This window comes from Poecile atricapillus, chromosome 2 (assembly GCF_030490865.1).
Source record: "Poecile atricapillus isolate bPoeAtr1 chromosome 2, bPoeAtr1.hap1, whole genome shotgun sequence".
In the NCBI taxonomy this organism is placed as follows: Eukaryota; Metazoa; Chordata; class Aves; order Passeriformes; family Paridae; genus Poecile; species Poecile atricapillus.
The window spans coordinates 121,100,947-121,121,166 of NC_081250.1; positions in this window are offsets into that span (position 1 = coordinate 121,100,947).

Consider the following 20,220-nt stretch of genomic DNA (forward strand, 5'->3'; position numbering starts at 1 on the left):
TTTAGAGGGTTTTCATCCCTTCAACTTTATTAATTTCTGTTTTTTGTTCATGCTGAAGCCCAGGTGTCCTTGTCCTGAGCAGCCAGAAATAGCTGTTCATTGCAGACATATCTGGCTCACACTCACCCTGCTGTCTAAATGTCTCTGGCATAAATCCCTTCTCTCCCACACACAGTCCCATCATGCTCAACAACAAATCCAAAGCCTCTAGTACAAAAAAAATCCCAGAGCTTTAAAAGCTTTAAAAACTACCATGCACTCTTGAAAGAGATCAGGAATCACTGAGGGTTTTGTCAGTGCACCAGGCTGTTCTTACAGGAAAGGAATTTTTTTTATGAAGTTATCTGTGAAGTTCATTGCTTAGGATAATTCCTCAGAGCTGCTGCCCCATTCCCAGGGAACTGCAAACTCCTTTTCCCCTGCATAATCCTCAGTAGCTCCTGCAATATTTTCTGGAAAAAAGGTCTTTTAAATTTACTCACAGGGCCTAACTTTCTCCCTTTTCCAAATATTTTGTGTTCAGGTACTGAACAAAATGCTTCTGCTATTAGTGATTGCTTTTATCAATGTGTTATCACAGGTGTACCTTTAAGTCTTATTTTCACTCCATATAGCTGATTAAGCATTTAACCATATGCAGTAATTGTTCATATTGGTGCACTAGGCAGAATCCTTAGTGAAATATTAAATAAATTGCTATGGCACATTGAAATTTACTGTGATAAAAAGGATAAAAATCAACAAAGATTTGTAGACAAAGTTATGTGTAACTTGAGGGAGACAAAAGGCCACAGTACACAGAGGCCTGGTTTACAAATCATTTTTGTATGTCCTAGGCTAATCTTGGCTTTCAGTGTCTATCAGACTTACCTTTTACTTTCAATTTTTGAAGTTTTACCATTTACTTGCAATTTTTTCATGTTTTACATTTTATTTATAATTTCCAGATGGGTCCCTACAGTCACTCCAAGTCTTCAAAATCATGCTTCTTATGTACTCCACATCCCAATCCCTTCAAAATGGTGTGGTTTTGCATAAAACAGATGCTTCCCTTTAAAAAAGTTTGTTACAAGAGAATAGACTTCAGGATCAAGGGAATTAGGTAAGCTGTGCAATTACCAGAAAATACATGCTCCAGTGCAACTGGAAAGCACCATCTGGGACATTTCAGACTGTAACAGTTCTGCAAAAATCTACTTGTTGAAAGAAATAGACACTGCAAGGGCATTTAATCATCTCACTTTCTTATATAAAAGGAAATCCCTGAACTCCTTTAGAATATCAGCTTTGAGTATAATTAGCCTGGTGATGATAATGTGCTTCACAGGGAGTGGTGAATTTTTTGAAAGATTTCAAGTTGTCTGAGAAGCACATTAATCAGCTGATGTTATTTCTTGCCACCATCACCCAGTGACTTCAGTAAATGGAGCTGCAGTGACAATTTCACCTTAAGTACACTGAGAGTTATTAAAGGAAAGGCACAGGACTTTAAGTATCCTTAAGATGCATCAGAAAATTAAGTTGGAACCATATTTGTTAGTTTGTACTATGATGCTTACCTGCAGAGTCCTCCTGGCTACAAGCCACATGACATTCTGTGCTAGCACATTCAGCAAATTTTAAGAGGGTTATTTTCAGCTAGGGGATGCAGCTAAAATAAGTTTGTATCTTCACAGTGAAAATGGCATCCTGTCACTCACTTTGGTCAGGTGTCAGCCCAGTTCCCTCCTGTACTCTTTTGAAAAAAAATTACTAATCTTATAAATATTTTTTTTAGTTAAAAAAACAGTCAACCATTGCATTGTTGACACTGTGCTTTGCTCAGCAAGACGTATCTTGCTTGTATATGTTTGACTGTTTTAGTGCAAAGAGAAGGACCAGTAAAATCTCTGAATTTGTGTCAGGGATTTAGCATATTCATTTCAGCCTTTACATTTCTTGATCAATTGGATAGAAGATGGTAGGTCTTGAATTTCTTATTTACCAGTGATGTTTGCTTCTCTGTATTGCAACTGGAAGAGACTGTTTCTCATTGGGCAATTGTTCCCAACACCTGCACTCCCACCAGAGCATTAAGATGGTGCTGTTTACTTTAATAGCCATGTAGTGCACAGCAGAGGCTGAGTATGTGCAGATGTTTGAAATGTGGCTGTAGCACTGGGGCTGTACTGAAACACTGAAGATGATATAGCATATATCCTTACACTGAACTGAAGGCAGACATGATCTAATGCTGATTCAAAATTGATGTGGCTATTTTGTTCTCCTAGTATGTCCCACATGCAGATAATTTTGGCAGTGTGCTAACAGAGCACCATGGATAGCTTATTTTGCTCACTGCATCCTGTAGACACCTACACAAGGTATGGTGACTTCTGAGGCACATGCATCAGCCAGCCTAAATTTTCACTCACAGATTACTAATAACCTTCCAGTAAAATGTTTCTTCTGGTGACAGAAATAGTTCATGGAGTAAGCTGTGGTCCTTCCACTCATGTGCCATGAGTTTAGACATCTTATACTTCTCAGCTAAAACACTTGACCATGTCTGAAGCTCTCTTTGTTCTAAACCTGAGCTGTGGTGTTACAAGATCACCAGTGACAAAATTTAACCTAACTGGTAGGTGTAGGTTTGGTGTCAGGAGAAAAAGCATCTATCACACACAAGAGTCTTGCTGACAAGAACATTATTTTGCTCCTTTAAATTTCTAAATCCCTTCCTGACAACATGGGAATCTGTTTGAAGTGTGCAGAGGATATCTATAAATAGAACTCTGCATTCTCCAACATCTGCATTTTAATATCTACTTTGATACAAAATTTGTTCTAAGGTAACTGCAGTCATTTGTCATGTACTTACCAGCACAATTAGATCACATTATGAGCAGCTTGAACACCAACAAGGAAATCCCAGTGTACACATTGCCTAAACCTAACTTGCCCAAAATAAACCCAAGTCTAAAACTTCTATTGCAGTATTGCGTAGTAAGGACAGTAGCTGGCATGCTTACTAATATCTTTTAGTGGTTGAACAGAAAAGGGAATTTACACAACCAGTTCAGGCAGCCTGGCTTCCCCTTTTCAGGTGTGAAACATGATTCTAAATCATATGAGCAGGTATAGTAAAGGCAGCTTGTTACACAATGCCTGGCTTTGTTACAAGAGCAAGCTTGTCTTACTGGAACCTGAAATTTTTCAGTCTATATGACTTTAATCAAACCAACAGATGTTAATCAGCTGACTTTTCTTTGTTCACATGGAGTGTTACGTGCTGCTTCTGTGGAAAAGGACTTACAAGAGAAAGCAAAGCACAGATGTCCTAAAATCTAAGCCTTGCACCAGATGATGAGCTACACTGGAGCTGCTTTTAAGCACGCCCCTTACAAAATGTTCAGTAATTAATGTGTCTTCCTTCTGCTTAGTGTACAAGCCATGCTGTTGTGTGCTTAGTCTCACAGCACCACCAAAACTCAAGTCCTAGACCAAGACATATTACTGTATATCTAAGCAGTGGCTGTTTCACTGGTTTGTATAAAACTGCATTCTTCCTTGGAAAACACCAGATTACAAGTATTTTAAATAATGTTACCTGGCCTCCATTATTCATTAAGGAGTCTCTTCCTACAGTATGGATTTTGAAAAACAGCTAGAACTTTAGCTACTCAACATCACTGAGATGGAAAGAAAGTTTCACTAATATGTTTTGCTTGTTTTTGAAAAGAGGGAATCTCTGTGTCAGAGCAGGAGATTATAAAATAGTCCCTCTTTTTGGCAATAAGGATTATTTTCTCTGGTAATTTTCTCTTCTACTTTTTTCTATTTTTTGAATACTATTTATTGCCATTTAAGAAGTGAGAGCAGAGTGAAGATTGACATGTTAAAAAGGTCCTGACGCAACACAGCACATGCAAACCATTTCAGTTCAGGGTTCAGTCATTAATTATCACAAGACTAGACTAGTCCATTGCTTGCTCACAAACAAGATAAAAAATAGGAAGAATCATGGCTAAAAAGAAAACATAGATCAAAAATGCAGTTACCACATAACTGAGAGGGGATCACTCATTGACAACACACATGAGAGAAGAGTGAATGGTTGAGGGTATTGATTGAGATAATCAGTTAGTGTATGGTTTCCATAGCTTTTTCCCTTTTCAGCTGTAGTGATGGTGTCTGAAAATCTTGACATAGCAGTTCTGCTATCAAAGCATCCAAACTTTAATTACTTCCTCTTCTTAAGATCTAGAATTGTTTCTATAAACACTGCATGGTCTCCAGAGAAATGTTTTTTGTCTTGGGGTATTCCATGCTCCCTTGGAGAGTAGGTGGGAAGCAAATAGCCACAAAACAGGATACAGTGTGAGAACAGGAGTTTGCTGTGCACATGCTCAGCTATACATGGGCTATACTATCACAGTACCAAGTCAGTCTAAAAAGGTGTAAGAAGTGAGAAATACTTGAAGAGTCTAATAGTCATATAACTTGACATTAGGCCATATCTGCCTTCAGTGTATTCAGGACCTATTCTGTATCAGCTGAAGTTCTTGATCCACATAGAAAAGGCCATGATCCACATGTTTATCTTCAGCAGAAATGTCCAGCAGGTAGTTTAGTGCTAATAATATCTAATGGTTCATATCCAACATAAAAGCTCAGAGTCTGCAGTAGAAAACTGCAGGAATTAAGGTGAGTCTATAGTGGAAGGTGTCTTGGCAGAAGGACAAATCTCAAATAGAAATTTTGTGGGGGTGGCTACAAGAGGCTCCAGAGATGCTCAGCCAGTCTGTGCTGACCATCACACCATGTACTGGTCTTGGCTAGGATACAGTAAATTTTGATTATGTAAAATTGATTATGCAGATATGTTTCAGCAATTGCTAAAAAAATCATTCTTCTACAGAATCAGAACCTTTCCTGGTCCTCACACAGCCCTGCTGTTGAGTATGCTGGGGGTGTGCAGGAAGTCGGGAGGGGACACAGCTGGGACACAGCTGATCCCACTGACCACAGGCATATCCCACACCATATGAGGTTGTGCTCAGCAATAAAAGATGGGAAAAGATGAGGAAGAGGGGAAAACTCAGTTATGATCTTCCCAAGTAAACAAAATGATGGAGCCCTGCTTTCTTTGAAATTACTAAATGCTTGTTTGCTGATGGGAAATAACAAATTCCTTGTTTTGCTTTGTTTGCACACACAGGTTTTGCTTTGCCAATTTAACTGTCTTTATTGGAACCCACAAGTTTTTGAACTTTTATCCTTTCAGTTCTCTCCCTGAACCCAAGAGACAGCTGGGGTTGAATTGCACCGCAGGGTTAACCCACATAACCCCATGGGCTTCAGCACATTATAATCAAACACAAATCAGACTGGTTTGGTGAATTCAGGCATACTGACTCTTGAAGTTTCCCGATCAATGATCAAAACAGCTGATAAAATCTATCATTGAATTTTGTACCTCATCTTTGCTAGGAACATTTGATCAGATGTGACTAACACTGTAGCTGCTGTCATCTGCATAACTAGAAAATTCTGCAAGAGCACTCCATTTCTAGCATTCTAGATATGCTAGATTCCCAACAGAAATCATCCCTTCTCACCATCTTTCACATCACCTTTACATGGATGATTGGGTTGTCCAAAGTCTTACATACTGGTAGGAAACCCCCCACAAGAAAAAGGAGCTCACATGTAGCCCGTGTAGACAGAATGGCAATCCTTATTTATGTCCAGGATTATTTTGCCTTTGCCTAAATGGAAGAATTTAACTGGTAAATCTAAATTAGTATCCTGTTTGGCTAAGTCTTTCACTGGGGAAATGTTTCCAGTGTCTTCTCTCCATTCACTCTATGGGCAGCTAATCTTACATTTAGAAGCTCAGTGTTAGGTAGCTTAAACCTCCCAGTAATACCCAGTAGATTTTTTACTTTTTTTTTTTTTTTTTTTTTTTTAATGAATAGACAAAGCAGAAATATGGGCAAATATTTTTCTCAAGCACTGGAACCACTCATCTTGAGTATCATCAATGGTGATTCTGGAACAGAAATGATTTGAAAAAGGGGAGTCTTACATATCTGGGTTAAAGTGGGAATTTCTGAGCTTTGTATAGTCAGCTCACCTGTCCTGTCAAGTTTGTTTTCTGGGTGCAAAATCCTCTTTGGAGCTCTGAAGCACCACTGGTCAACAAACACACCCATCATCAGTGTCTGACACTGACATTCCACCACTGACATTCCACACCACCAGCAGAATAAAAAGATGGGGTGTTGCTGAGGGGCATTTTTTTGATCCAGGCTGAAGACAAAAAGGTTTTGGCCCTGCAGGCACAGTTTGTGACTATAGAAGTGCAGATATTTTTGCTATCCTTACTAAGTTATCCAACAACCACAGGAGCACATGAATCAAGTTCTTTTGTTTGCATATTTACAGTATAATGTATTTGATTTGTCAAACTAACTTAATGGAAAATTAACAGGGATTCCAGCTCTTGCTGTGGCTCTGTCTCTACAGTATGAACAAGCTGGTGCTAACCATGGCAAACAACCACCAGTCAGTTCTGATTATAGAGAGTAGACATTTAAGTTGCAGAAGTCCTACATCTTGTGGTACTGCCTGGAAAGCAGAGGCCTTGATTTGTGGGACAATCCCAACAAAAGCTGAAGATTGTGGGATCTACCACTGTGCATATTATTTTAGAGTTAGTTCAGGAGAAGAATGAAAAACTGAAAAGATTAACGTTTGCCAACCCATAAGTCTGGCTGTTCTTCTCTATCAAGAGAAAAAAGTCCAAGAAAAGAGAGAATATGAGGAAGCAGTTTTCTTGGCAGTTCTCTCTTGCCTCCTGCCATATTTTGAATTTTATATTGAGTGCTAAGAGACTGCATCTGTTATTTGAATTTTAATGAATATATTTTTCCTTCCTGAGCATAAACTTTATCATCTTCATTTCCCTATCATTTATATGCACTCATTTTATCAGTTTTAGAATAAAAGTTAATTAAATGTGAGTGTAGACAGAGGTTGATTTTATTCCCTTTTTTGTGATGAAAAGGAGGCCTGAAGATTTTGTCAGAAATCTTTTTTCCTCCAGTATTGTTCACATGAGTAGTTTAGACCCAGTCCTACTTTTCCTGAAAGTCTGCAAGAAACCTGGAAGTCATGCTGACATCTTTAAACAGATCTGAACAATGGAATTAACTGAAACTATAGGGTATTTTTTTTAAGATGAGAAAAATGAAACTCTCAATTTTTAATTAATAATTTGGATCAGAGGAAAAAAAAGACTTGAAAGAAAAAAATAATTTAAAATATATTTTTTCCTTCAGTTCAATACTAAAAAGAATTGTCAGGATAGCAATACACAAATTTCAATTAATTAGAAATGGCACTTAAATGTTTTTTCTTACTCTGTCTTCATATTCACTCTTGTAACCATTTTAGTTAACACTAAAGTCCATGGAAAATTAATTTTCAGTCCATGCCAAAGTTAGTGAAGTATATCAAGTATAACAATCTCCGGAGCAGTAGAGTTTTTTGTCCGAATTTCTCATTAGTGTTAAGATGCCTATCAACTCATTTTGGCAAGTGAAGGCATGACCGAGGTAGTGCATGCAGGTCACTGTTGCTTGAATTGCCTTCAGCCCAGCTGCACTTTTTTACTAGATCTTTTTCCTGTTTGTTTTTTTCTCTTCTTTGTGTGCGCTGATGCCTGGAGATTTAGCGTGAAAGATCCTGCAGACGCCCGACCCTGCTTTCCCACAAAGACCCTGCACCTTCATATATGCTACAATAACAATTTCTCTTTCACAACAAACCTTTCTGAAGGACAAATGAGCAGAAAGAGAAAAATGAAAGCCAAGATGCCATACAATAATCATGAGAATGAATCACCAGGGGAATTAGACACAGATGTATTTCTCAGGATCAACCTGCATGTAGGAAATTTGCAAAGGCAAATGCAATATTCACACACACAGAGTACAGAAGGTGAGATCCAGTGCAGCCAGACTTTAAGAGAGTTGGAGTGATGTAATCCATAGCTGTTCCTATAGCAATCTTGAATATGCAGCTAGTCTTTGTAGCCAGTTGCGCTCTGAATCAACAGCTGCTGATGGATTAATGGAATATTTTCTCAATGGTTATTTCAAGCCATTTATCTTCTTTCTGTGCAGACTGAAAACTTAAACATTCAGATAGCTCACATACTAAACTGCATCATGCACAGACATACTGTCTCTTCTTCCTGTGGTGAAAAAAGCACCCTACATCTTAAATATTAGGCAAAAATACTGGGAAAAAGTAGCTAACCTTGCTGGCAATTTTAATAGCCTCCCTCCAAACAGTAGCATAAGTGCATACAGGGTGAAAATAAATTTACCATTGAAGCTGTGTAGCTCCTTGGTAGTTTTCCCACTCACATACCATTTACTTTACTATTTTGAAACCTCTTGTATCATGGATCTAGAAGTAAAGATTTATTTCTCTGTATTGAGACTCTCATTTTAAACTATCCTGGCAGCAATCTTCTCCATGCTGGAGCAGCTTCCTCAGACAATATTATGAAGTGTCTCAATTTTCTTCCATGAAGATAGAAAAGTCTCATTCCTGACAAGATTAATAGTTTCCTTTTTGAGCAAAGTGAGACTTCGGGGACAAGTAAAGCTTCTGGGGAGCCTTCTTCCTTTACATCTGTCTAGAGAAGAACAGAAATGTCAGTTCTAGATCCATAGTGGTGAGTATGTGGCCTGGGAAACACAATGGGGGAAGGGTTTTCTCTAACTACATCAAATGTGGTTATGCCAAAGTTATGCCAAAATTAGGTTGAGAAGGAAAAAAAAGCATCTGGAAAATTGCAGCAACTTAAAGCACATTATTTTAGTGCAAGTCCAGGGGGACAGCAGGAGTGTAGTGATATTTATCAATAGCTACAGCATAAAGTTCCAACGAAATAGAAGGAACAAATTGCTCTCTGCCCTTGGCATGATAATTTGCTTTTTACTTTCTGCATTTTCATATATTAGTTTGAAAAGCAGAGGACCAAAACAATCAACAACAGATGTTCCATACAATCAGTGTGGTACATGAATTCAGTTAGCATGCAAATTATCATCCCTGGGCTATTCATGAGGACTGCTGGGAAAGCAGGCTGCCTGCTTTGCAAAAATAGATAGAAGGGGTATGATTAAAACGTCTGGATTCAATCACATGTTTAATCACCATCCACTATTTCAGCTCAGCTACAATGACTGGTAGCTATTATGACAAAAATTTGAAAATGTGCATGATGCACAGTGGCACCCAGGAGCCCAATAGGTGGTCTGTGCTTGATCAAAGTGATCAAAGCTTTGTTCTGTGTTTCCCTCTGGTCCATTTCATCACATAGCTTTAAATGCACAAAATATGATTTATAGCAGGGTGTTCTATACTTTCATTTTAGGCTTATGAACTGTGTCTCAATTTTTCAGTGAAAGTAACAAATTACTTTTCTCCCTTCTTAAAAGTAACAATACATGACTCTGTTATCTATTCAGAGCAGGGTAATACAGGAGAACAGAGACTTCTAACCTGCCTACACAGAAATCAAAGGTGAATCCCAAGAAAAATTTTGATTTCTCCCATAAAAAGCTTATTCAAACAATTGTGAAGCTTAAGGGTCAGATAAGTAATCCTTTTTCCACTTTGGAACTTTCTCTGTAGTTGTGGATGGATGCCAGAAGGGTAGGAAAAAGTAGGAAAAAATAGAACCTCAATTTAAATTTTTAAAATCAAAGAAGTAAGTTAGTTAGAATTTTTGGCAACAATATATATATTATTTATTCAATGAATGAAATGCAAAAGAGAAAAAAAAAAAAACCAAAAAAACCAACATCCAGCCACCTCTGACTGATAGACTGTGGAAATTTTACTTACTTTCATTAAGTGCTTGCTCATGTGAAGAGTTCTGCTGTTTTAAAAGGGACCTTTTTTTCAGTTGGATAATATAGCTCAAAATTAACTCAAATTAGCTTAAAAAGGAAATCTATCAAGTAGATTTAAGATTGTTTATATTATACTGTACATTAGGAATACCCTAAATGCAAAACATCACATAAAGGGAAGTTCTCTAACAGAATGATCTGAGGATCAGGGGTAGTACAGTATTGTATTGACAAAAAAAGAAAAGCAAGGGTCATTTTAAAGGACATTTCAGGACACTACCAAACTTAGAATACTCACAAATACAGGAGAGATAAGCAGAATTTCTCTAAGTCAAGGGAAATTATCAACTTGATCTAAAAGGATAAAATAGGATCTGACTGAGGAATACGAATGTTATGAAAGCAGAGGAGAAAGTAAGCTGAAATACACAGTAGCAGAAAACTGGGTAGCAGAAATGCCAAGAAACAGAACTGAAATGAGGGCCAGTGGCTCTACAACTGCTGCAGCGGGCAAGGTGAACATGGAGTTCATGACTCTGGTTATGGCTTTGGTACAGGGCTTGAAATTTGCACAAGTGGGGCGATTAGCAAGGATTCATCGTTTTGAGAAACAAATGGTGTCTGAGATGGCTGGTCTTCATTGGGATTCTCTGCTAGCCTTAATCAATTACCTCTGACCTTTCCTGAAAACCCCTTTCATAAGTAAAGGGGCAGGAGAGGTACAGTGAATTTAGGTTTCTGAGGATGAAGTGGGTGGATGGTTTTGAAGAATTATGCCTTTCAGTCTGTGACAAATAGAACATCCAATAATTCCTGCGTCCTTTCAATGTGCCTCGGGCTATGACAACCCAGCTTCTCTCTGGAGTACCAAAACAATACTCATGTGTCTTCCATTACAGAACATAAGTGACAGAAAATTTCAAATACAGAGTAAAGAGGAGAGATGGCAAGTAAATGAATAAAGAAGCACGATACTGCCTGCTACATGTGCTAGTACACAGCTGATGAACTATAAAGGCAGCATTCACTCTGCTCTTGAAACAGCTCTGTTGGCAATGGGAGGCTCATGTCATTACTTAGAAATGAAAGCCCATAGCTGAGCCATTCAGATTAAGAAGAAGGACAGTGCTATAACAAGAAAGGTAGCATATGCCAGTGGATCAGATGCAATTTGTATATTTTAACATTGAAACATTCTGTCCTGATTAAAGCTTAATTGGTCAAAACATTGACTCTGCAGACTTCTTGGCTACAATGAACACAAATATTTAAAATGCACAGTTCTTGATTAAAACAGTGACTGTGTACCATGACTAGCGTCATTATTATTTAAACAGAAAGGAGAGGAATGAAAATATAGGATGTTCCCAAGTTACCCAAATAGAACTGCAGTGGTAATGGTTCTGAAGTTGGTCACTCTTAGTTAGAATTTTTTTTTTTTTTTTTACTTTATGAAAATAGAGAAAAAGTAATCACTCAATCATTTTGGTTTTTAAGCAGGGCTTGGTTGGTCAGCTTGACTTTTTGAAAAATGCCTCCAGACCTATTTTTCATACTTTTTATTTGTCAGGCAATTTCAATAATTGCCTGTATCCTCCAGTCCTGGAGAACAAAACTGAAGAAGGAATTCTCAGTTAGCTGCTAGAAAAATGGTCTAGAGAAGTTTCAATAAATGGTATTCACTTCCTCCAGACACTGTTTGTTTACCCACATGAACAGCCTTTCACTAGTCCTGCCTTTGGTTCAGGGTGTTTTGAACAACACATTTGAAGATGGAGGCAAGAGGCTAGCAGAGAAATCAACAGCTGTTACTCAAAAAAGCTGATCCATTTTTCAAGTCTTTCCATCTAGTTTTCATCAAGGAGTGTGTAAGCAGCCTTTCTCACCCGAGCCTAATGGCAGAACTCAGCAGTTCTTTTCACAATTCAGAAATTATGCAATCTACTTTCTAATTTGAGGACTATTCATAAGAATGAGTTGTGGTATTAATTTCAGATGATGTGTGAAATTTCCCAACCTCCTTTTTCCGGGAGAATTGCTCATTTCGCAGGAGCAGGTCTCAGGTTCTGGCAGGTCCCTGAAGTACAGAGCTGCATGGCTGTTGACCCGAAGTGTAGACATCCCTGGAATAGCTCTGCTAGCACAGGAATTAAGAAGTGAGACTGCAGAGTTGCATATCTAGTACACGAAAAGCCAAAGTTGTTGCTTAAGATATTTAGTGGAAAAGACCTAATAATGGGGAAACGTTGCAGCCTGCTGAGCATTGCAGCATACTGAGCCAGAGGCAGTAGGTCCTCATTACTGTTGTTAATTCTTTGATTTTGTTACATCTGGATTACACACAGAACCCAAAACACATAGAATGGCAATTGAACTACAGGAGTAGAAAATAATTCCTCTCTTTTCTGAGTGGAGAAATCATGCTGCCAGTTTCATGGAGTACATTGAACAGACACACATGATTGTAAGTAGTTTTTTTGTAGTCTGGGTAGAGGAAAAGAAGGAAGTAGATGCTCATTTGCACATAATGTTGAAAAGTAGGAAAAAAACACTTCACAGCTCAGGAATCTGAAAGTGCATCTTAAAATGCATTTAAAAAAAGAGAATTTAAAATAAAAGAAGATGTTAACACATATTCCATTGTTATGCTAAAGTGGCAACAACCCATGAAAATGAGTAAGCATTAAGTTTCTAATGGGAACCAATGGCTTGTAAAGCTTTTTGGGTAACTATTTAATCTACAAATGTACATCCCCCAAACCCAAACCCAAACCTTTGTAGACAGGAACTTTCTGTAAAAGTCATATTTGAAAACTGCTGAATAAAAATGCTTTGCCATGGGAGACTACCATCTGTTTACTATATTAAATATACAGATCTTTGTGTTTTTATTAGGAGACTTTTTACTTTAACAAGGCAGACAGAGGAGCTTACACGTACAGCAAACCTTTTTACTGCAAAAATGTGTACAAGCTGTAGTGTAGAAATAGCATGGTATTTGGAGAAGATTACAAATTCTGTCTTTGGGTGCTGCTCAGATGCAAGAAATACAGTTATATTTGCTTCATTCCTGTAACAGTCGATGCAAAAATCACTTGTCAGAGAGCATAAGAAATTTTTCTGTTATCTCAGGTACTTCTACTCTGCTAGCAGACAATACCAATCTGAGAAATTTAAAAGAAACCTAGCTAAAGATTATTTTTAGCATTACATACATATGTCTGTGTGAAACTTCCTAGAGGTGTTGATACCCATGCAATGGGAAATTGTTCCTTATGGAGCTGACCAACTGATGTACCACAGCTGGACTGGAAATAAACTTGGGACCATCTTGTTCACTCAGTCATGGACTTCAACACTTCACTAAACAAATGGCATTTTAATTGAGGTCTGATATCAGAGATTTGTGAACTGCAACCAGATCCAATTACTCATAAACATAGGTCTTGAACAGTATTCCTTAAAGAGATACTATGCAAGTTGTATATTTCAATCATTAAAGCTTTAAATTATCTATAGCGACTGTTTCCCCTAGCAATAATACATACCATAATAACATGAGCAGCTTTTCAAAAGAAAAGAAAGATTTATTATTGGTGTTTTCTTGCTGTGATATATGTAGAAAATCTGTACCAAGAAGAAGACAGGACAGGACAGGACAGGACAGGACAGGACAGGACAGGACAGGACAGGACAGGACAGGACAGGAAAGGAAAGGAAAGGAAAGGAAAGGAAAGGAAAGGAAAGGAAAGGAAAGGAAAGGAAAGGAAAGGAAAGGAAAGGAAAGGAAAGGAAAGGAAAGGAAAGGAAAGGAAAGGAAAGGAAAGGAAAGGAAAGGAAAGGAAAGGAAAGGAAAGGAAAGGAAAGGAAAGGAAAGGAAAGGAAAGGAAAGGAAAGGAAAGGAAAGGAAAGGAAAGGAAAGGAAAGGAAAGGAAAGGAAAGGAAAGGAAAGGAAAGGAAAGGAAAGGAAAGGAAAGGAAAGGAAAGGAAAGGAAAGGAAAGGAAAGGAAAGGAAAGGAATAAAGGCACAAAAGAGAGAAGGATAAAGTCAGGAAAAAGAAGAAAGGAGAGAAGAGAGAAGAGAGGACAAGTGTTACATGCCATTATTTGTAAGAGCTAACTCATAATTTTGTGCTAACTGATAACAGTAGATGAAAAGTGGATTTGAGGCCAAATGCTCTGTTGAAGGAAATGGACAAAAGTTCTTTTATGTCACTAGAGCACTAATCACTTCCATTAGCAGAGGGAACAGGACTGTGACTTAGGTGGTTCTTTGCACAATTCACATGTGACATAGATTATTAAATAAAGCAGCCATTAAAATTCATGTTCTCCTAACATTTAAGAACATATAGAAGTTGCCCCATGGAGAAACAGGAGTGTCTAGTACTATATATCTGTTTAATATTGTATGCTGTGTTCAAGGGATGATATGAGCATTCACTGTGATTTGTTTATTAGAAGACTTGTATTTCCACTGTGACTTTTGAAAGAATGACCTATCAATGGATCTATACACAATGCAGTGACTTTTAGTGTGTTGTGGTATATTTCAGAGTCATCTCACATCTTCTTTCTTGCTTTAGACCACCAAACCCCAAGTACTGAGGTGTATTTTACTGGAGAAGCATAATGTTGTTAGAGATGAGTCATGGTACTGAGCCCAAGCTAGTATGTCTAATAAATACAAAAGGTATTACCAAAGCCCTCTCAAAGTGCAGTTTTCAGTGGCAGTGCTGACTTGGGCCTTGAATTTTGTTTCCAGTTCTGCAGTTACCCTTGCATCCAGCAGCTGGAGCAGCCATAAGCAAACACACAGCACGGGGTCAGCGCTCATGTCAGCTGATGGAAACCATTGCTAAAATCAATTCAGCTGGGAGCATCTGCCTGGCCCTTTGCAGCAGTTGCTCCCTCACCACCTTGCAGGAGCAAATACCCAACTACACACAGTTTCTTTAGTCTTCACTGCAATGTCCAAGGATGCCTATATTCTTGTCAGCTGAGTTGGAGGGTACGTTATTCTAATTGTTTTCTTATTCACAGAAGGTCAAAAGAAAATTCACATTTCTCTTTCCATGTTCACATTGAAGAACTGTTACACTTAATAAGTTAAAGAGGCTTTTGCATTCACCTACTGTCATGATATCAAAAATTCTCTCTATATTTTCAGAAGTCTGATTTGCTGTTTGCTGTATATCTCAAATATATCTCATTGGTATCGTGTCTGCTGCATTGCTCTTGTAGAGCATCATGTGTATGTCATCTTTTTCTTTTGCTTCCTCCCTGTGTCAAGAGTCTTGGGCAGCCTTCTTTCAGCACATGTAATATGTTAACAACACAGAAATGTCATTTGGAAACAGAACTCCCCTCCAGCTATGTATCTATCATACCAAATCCAAAAAACAGCATGTAATTAGCACTCTGCCTGGTCTCACTTGCCCTCCTGGCTTGACTCTACATATATTATATCTGAACCTGAGCCCACCTTCTATCACCAGCTTTAACTCCTAGGAGCATATAAGGTCTTTGGGCAGTATATTTCTCTGGTAACTTGAAGTCCTCTGAACCCAGCACAGGATTCTCCAAGATCCACTGCAAAATGTTACAATTACCCAAACAAGACTAGGTTAGTTGTTGCTATTTTAGACTGGCTATTTCTGTTTTAGAAGTATTTGTAAGAAAGTTATTAACTCCAAAGTGCTGGAAAATCCTGGCTTCCTTCAGACTCTAATTGATTACATGGCAAAAGTTGAATATGTATGATGCAAAATCCCAAGAGTTTTATAAATAAATAAGTGATGATTCTTTCGTCTATTTACTCTTGTTTTCTCAGAGATATGCTTTGAGTAAATCTCTGAGAGAATCTTCAAAACCAGAAAGGTTTACAAGACACAGTGTCTTTTAAATAGAAGTTGTGTGTTTCAAATAACCACCTGATATAGGAACAGGACACTGTAAAAATGGACATAGGACAAGAAAAAAAAATTGGTAACTGAATGGCAAATTAAAACACTAGCTTAACTGATTTTGAATGAGGAAGAATTTGATTAATCTGATTATCAGTTTTCACTCATTAATAATTGATTGTTTATGCATTTAGAGTATCCTTACTTTAAGTAAGGATAGTTTAAATAGTGAGAACTATTCATTTAGTTGAAAACTGTGACTAAGTGTTTTTTTGAGTACCCAGAGTGGTTTCTATTCTTTTATAATATAAGGGAGCTCATTCCAGTTTTGTTACATATTGAAATAAATGTCAAAATCTTGTATTACCCATTTTTGATTTTCTGCAAAATAGGTACTTTCAATTACAGGTCCTCAAAATACTGCAAAGAAAAAAGTCATTTATTGGTGATGGGTTTTTGTATCTCAACTAAGTAATGAGACACTGCTCAAGGAATGATTTGATACCATTTCCTCTGGTTGCTTATTGCATTTCTTTCCTTGGCCATTTCTTTACAGAATCATCATCATCATCAAATGATTTTGGTCAGGACCTTAAAGATCAAGTTCTAACCCCTCTGCCATAAGCAGGGACAACTCTCACTAGACCTGGTTTCTCTAAGCCCCATCCAGCATGGCCTTGAACACTTCCAGGGATGGGAAATCAACAGCTTCTCTCAACAATCTGTTTGGGTGCTTCATCAACCTCACAACAAAGAAATACTTCCTCATACCTCCTCTAGACCTATTCTCTTTCAGTTTGAAGCCATTGACCCTCGTCTTATCGCTACCTGCCCCTGTAAAAAGTCTCACTCTATCTTTGGACCTACTTGAACAATTTTCTTTTTTATGGTACAGTTAGAAATACACTGCTTATTTTTTAATGTTTTAAAATGATATATTTGAAATTATATATTTCAAAGTGGGTTTTAGCTGGGAAACATTCAGTACTTGACCAGTTGCAAGCCTCCTCCTCAGCTCCCCTTGGTCTGGAGACTGAAGGGCAATGTGCATCTTAGAGGTGTATTTTTATGATGTGTTAAGTCAGCATTTGTAAATGGAGCTCTTACTCTGTACCTGCAGTATGGAAAGATCCTGGTGGAGCACTGCAGATGGTTTATTTCACCACTCTGTGGACAGCAGCAGCCACAAAACAGGAATGTTGTATCTGCCTGACACTCCCAAGTCTGTCCCATCTGGCTGTCCATGGTGTGTCCATCAGTCTCCCCTTTGCTTGTCAGTCTAAACATCAATTTACATAGTTTGAATGTAGCATAAAGACAGTTTGCAGCAAATTTGATCTCCCAGTAGGATTAGGACAGTGGTCAAATAAATATGGAAATAAAGATTCACATGGATTCATGCTTCTCAGCAGATTCTTTCTGACTTGGCCAGGTACAGCCACAGACACCGCTGGGCAATTGGCTGAGCACATGCACACATTTTTTCTGCAAAGCAATGATTTCACTGAACAGCAAGCAGAGGACACAGGTGCACAGCTTCCCCAGCAACCTTCCCTCTGCACCAGTGCATGTGGGGCCAGGGCTGGGACAAAAGAGAGAATGATGGCTTAAGGTGCTGCGTTCAGTGTCTTAGGTTTTGGCTCTGTTAGGAATGTCTTGCTAATATCCATACTAGTGCGTTTGAGTGCAGACACTGAGATAAATGCAAGTATAGAGCTACAGCTCTACCTGAGGAACACATCACCAGAGCAGACCATATCCCTAATCAAATGGCCAGCAAAATTTCAAAGTGCACAGACAACCTAATCATTGAACTACTTTTAAAATAATCTACAAAAGGCTGCACTGTCACTGACCTTGTTCTTTTGTGTGACCAAGATATACAAAGTTAGTTTGTATTGAGCAAAAATAAATGTATCGGTGTAGCTTCTTCTGCTGATAGAATAACTGAATCATTTAGATTAGAAAATAACTTTAACTGCAAAGCCAACACCACAAAGTTGACCAAAAGAATTGATGGAATGACCAAACATCCTTCTCCAGGAGCTGTCTATAGCACAGCTGGAGATGACAATACTGAAGATAAGCGTAGCAATTTTTACCATGCTTCCCTTCTAATAATACAGATATTATTCATCACTGACCTACCCAAACTTCTAATGTGTTTATCCCTCATATGGTGGGACTAGCACAGACTGGGACACAGTTGGACAACAATTTGTGAGTGTTGCACCTTGAGAGCTAAAGCTAAAAATATCTTTTAATGATAATAACTTCAGCTCAACTGGTGTGATTTTTTCATGTATGGAAGATCTAAATTTTAACTGTTACAGGTGCTGGGATGGAGAAGATAACTCCTCACAACTCAAAAAGTTGTATTTAATTTATTTCCAACTTCACACTGTGGTTACTTGTTTTGCATGGAGTCTCCTTTTACCAACTTTTATTGGGATAAAATAATTTTCATGCTGATCATGCTTAGGTAAACATGTTCTGAGCACAAGAAAAATCTCTGCTCAGAGCCAAACTTTCTAAATTTGAGAGTGCTCAGATCTACGGGTTTGACTTTCTGCCCGCTTCTAGGGTATACAGTAGTATTCATGCACAAAAGCTTTTTGCTAAACTTCTTTTACAGTATTTTATACATAAAGCAAAGTTCCTGTGTTTTAGAAGCAGAATTTTCCACAAGTTTTCCCATCTGTGAGATTAAAGGATTGACTGAAAATGAAGCATCACACAAACTATATAACAGATAAAATTACTTTCTTCAGAGAAGAAAACATAAGGCTGCTCTGAGAATCAAAAGTTGTAATTTCCTACATAAAACAAGTAAAATTTCCCCCTTTCTTTATGTTCTGTCATACCCACTGTTGTCTCTCCAATGCTACTGGAAAGATCTCACTGGGCACTGTGGTTGCTACAGAACAGACTCCTCTTCCTAAAATACATCCTGGACTTGCACTTTGAAGTGCATCATGCAATCAAAAATAGACATGCTTTACTCTGTGCTTGTATATTTTTCCATTTAAAAGCAAAAATGTTGCTGTATGTAAGCATGCTCAAAGTCAGAGACCCAAAAACCTGGCTCATGTTGTGAGAACCCTTAAGGTAAATAGCTGTTATTTTTAAACAGACCTGGCCTTCATGGAAACTGCTGAATTCCCAAAGAAATCTCATTAAAAACTCTGCCAAAGCTTTTCAGAGACCTCTAGCTGCTTCCTGAATCACCTCAGACTCTGCTAACACCCAGGGCAATATCTGCCTCTCCAGCAGATTTGTGAAAAGCGTCACTCCTTGGCTTATTCACTGCTGATCACAAGATTGAGTATGGAAAATAAGAGACTGCCCCAACAGCCATTAACTCAGTGTGCTGATATCCAAACACCAGAAAAGAGAGTTTGACTTTCATGTAGCTCAAAAGTCTAGAAACCTCTGAGTTAAGCCATTTAAAAATGCTGTGAGTAGGCGAGGCAGAATTCACTGGCTACGCATAAAAACCATAACTAGTGAAATTGAACAGCTCTTTTCTCCACAAATCCTACCATTTCCATTCCACAGAGCTATAGACCAACAGTAGAGTAGTGGGCCAACAAAGAGGTCTTTGGTAGTATGGATTTAGGAAAAAACATCAAAACCTATGTTAATAATCCTGTTTATTTCAGCTTATTTCCTCTGGGGTCAGAAGTTAGTAAGACATCCAAAGAGCTGTTTAGAGAGCCTTTAAAGGTTTAAAGGTCCCCCAAATTTCTTTAATTTCATTCTGGTTTTAGTCAGAAAGAAACCAATGAAAGCAGAACACGTGAATGGCTAGGCACCAATGTAGAAACAATAGACTGAAGATGACAGAAGCATGAATTTCAAAATAGAGATGGTGAAATACTTAATTTCTTTTAATTGCCCCCATTTTGCCAAAAGAAAAAAAACAAAACAAAACCAAAAACCTAGAAAAAACCCATAATGCAAGCAAAAAACCTCACCCCAAACACCAAAGGTTGAAAGAAGCTACAAGAATAAATGAGGTGTGAGAAGTAAGTTCCTGACAATATTTTAGGTTCAAATTTTCTGCTCATATAGCTGAAGCTTATTGTACCACACATCTGTCGTTGGATAATGGGGAACACAAAGTACACACTAAATACTAACAGAACCAGGTCAGTTTATTTTCAATATTTGAGACTGCTCTTGCTATGAAGGAAATGTTAGTGATTACCCTTCCTGCAAGTTTTCTCTTTTCTTCCTTTCTCTTTAAAATGAATGCACTTTAAAGTTTGCCTTCCAAATTATTTAATATTATCATATTTTAAAAAAAGTTAACAAATTTATATTATCTACTACTCTGAATAGCAAACGTGGTGATATTTATTACCTGATATATTTGTTATTCTGTCCATTTGCTC